Here is a 2737-nt window from a genome sequence, read left to right as displayed (position 1 = left end):
GCGCTGGTTATGTATTAGTGTAATAGTAATTGTACATTTGTCTTGTGTCTCTTTTTATGTATTTTCTATGGACCTGAGTCCGTCAATAAAGCTTGATTGATCGATTCATCAATATTACTCACAAAATATAACAAATAATATGATGCATTATTATTCATTAAACTAGCTTTTTTTTTTACTAATTAAAAGCACAAGCCACTGCCAATATCAACATTCATTAAGAGAAACGGTGAACAAAATAATGGACAACAGACTTTGCCTGCAGCCCCCAAATCACTATCCCTCCCCTGCTCTGAAACTGAATTTTGGAACGACAGCTCAGATGTGCTTTGCTCTGACTATTCCAGAATTAATTAATGAAAACAGTACACACCCATAGAACGAATCAGCATGACATCACAACCACCCAGAAATGTGGAACCCCGCAGGAGTTAACTAGTATGAGTTGTGCCAAACAAACGTTAATATCTCAAAAACACTGCATCACATCGCTTATATTTTTATGTAATCATTGAGCTGATCACTGAATATTCTTTCAAAGGTTTTTGAGATAACACAGAGGATCGAAACAGGTCTATGATTGCCAGGCTCAGTCTTGTTCCCTTTTTTTGAAAAGGGGAATAACTTTGGCCTTTTTCAAATCAAATGGAAAAATCCCTGCAGGTCAACAGAAAGGTTCAAGATGTGTGTGATGGAAGAGGCTTTGTGAAAAATCCCTACAGGTCAACAGAAAGGTTAGAGATGTGTGTGATGGAAGAGGCTTTGTGAACTGCAGAGTCTCAGAAAGAGAGGAGAGATCCCGTCCAGACCAGTTGATTTGGAGCAATTAAGCTCTGAAAGTTTCTTAGCCATCTGTAAACTTTTCAAGAGGGTCTGGTTTGTGTGGCCTATGTTCACTTGCCTAGGAAGGTGTGTGTGTGTGTGTGTGTGTGTGTGTGTGTGTGTGTGTGTGTGTGTGTGTGTGTGTGTGTGTGTGTGTGTGTGTGTGTGCGCGTGTGTGTGTGTGCACGCTCGCGCGCGCGCGCGTGTTATGTATGTATGTGTGCACCACATACACATGGGGTCAGGAGGTAGCTTAGGGAATTCCGGGACAGCTGTCAGTGTGGCTTGATAACATAAGCAGCGCGGCCTGTCTGCTTGTCTGTCCAAGTATGAGACTTTGAGGATGTGGCTGGGTTAGTTAGCTCCAATGGTGCTTCAGTCTTAGCTTGTGTGTGTGTGTGTGTGTGTGTGTGTGTGTGTGTGTGTGTGTGTGTGTGCGCGTGCGTGCGTGCGTGCGTGCGCGCGCACTTAGAGTTTCTGTGTGTCCAATGCTCGATGCAATGCAGAGCAGACAACAGACCATTCCACCATAATTCCCTCCCAAGCAAACTGTGAAGAAACAACTTGGCTGAATAACATTGAAGGATTTCAAAGCCAGCTAGTCTTCAGGGTCATTATTTGCTTGTCAACATTAAGTCATACATAATATACGCTAATATTATGCTAATTTTCACATTTGGCTCGTGACGTAAATACATAATATTTATTAGTGTAAATATATCATATAAGATGAATAATTAATTGATAGATCTCTCATATTTAATGCATCACCCCCAGCCTTTCCTAAGGCCTTATAGGCGTTGCAGTAATTGGGCATATTTCCTGCATCAGACATCCCGCTGTATTCAGCGTTAGTCAAACACGTCACACCCGAGCACACACACATACGCACACTCAATAACACTGTCGCACAATCGACCTGAGGGTGTCAATGGCAGATTGACAATTGTGTCAAATAGAATAACATTTGTCACATCCTGAGGGACTAGAGCTGTTACGATGTCAGTTTGTCACTGCTGTGTCCAAGCAGGGAGGCGCACACTTCAAACACTGAAATATATATATATATATGTGCACTACACCTCTTCTCTGTATACAAGCTTGCACAGACATACTGTTACACACACATCCAGACTTTTGAGCAAACACAGTGAGAAATGCGTGTGGAAATTTAACAAACTGGAATATGTTTTAGTGGCATTTCAAATCCTATTGTTTCCTTGTGTGTGTGTGTGTGTGTGGGGGGGTGGGGGGGGGGGTGTAGTAGTAATGACTACATCTCTTTCTGAGTTCAGTTCAAAGATGCTTTGCTGACATGGCAAAAAAATTAACAATATTTTTTTTTAATCGTTGCGATATAGGAGAGATCCTATATCGAAGCATGTGGGAGAGAAATTATTAGGTATAACCAACAACGGTTGTTAAAGGCCGGCTTTACCGTGGGGAATATGAATATATATTAATTCTTAAAAAATCTTAAATTTCGAATCCGTTGAAATTTTTGAAATTGCTTGTTCACAGCCAGAGAAAAAAAAAAATGAAAAAAAAATAAATAAAAAAAAAAAAAAATGGGCCAGGTGACGCGTTTCGACGCGAAACGCGTCACCTGGCCCAATTTTTTTTTTTTTTTTTTTTTTTTTTTTTTTCTCGTTGAAACTGTGTTTGAAACTGTGTTTCAACGAATCCGTTGAAATTTTTGAAATTGCTTGTTCACAGCCAGAGAAAAAAATAAATGAAAAAAAAAAAAAAAAAAAAAAAAAAAAAAAAATGGGCCAGGTGACGCGTTTCGACGCGAAACGCGTCACCTGGCCCAATTTTTTTTTTTTTTTTTTTTTTTTTTTCCATTTTTTTTTTCTCTGGCTGTGAACAAGCAATTTCAAAAATTTCAACGGATTCGAAATTTAAGATTTTTTAA

Source organism: Poromitra crassiceps (genome assembly GCF_964638095.1).
Source record: "Poromitra crassiceps genome assembly, chromosome: 6".
Lineage (NCBI taxonomy): Eukaryota > Metazoa > Chordata > Actinopteri > Beryciformes > Melamphaidae > Poromitra > Poromitra crassiceps.
This window is presented reverse-complemented; position numbering follows the sequence as displayed.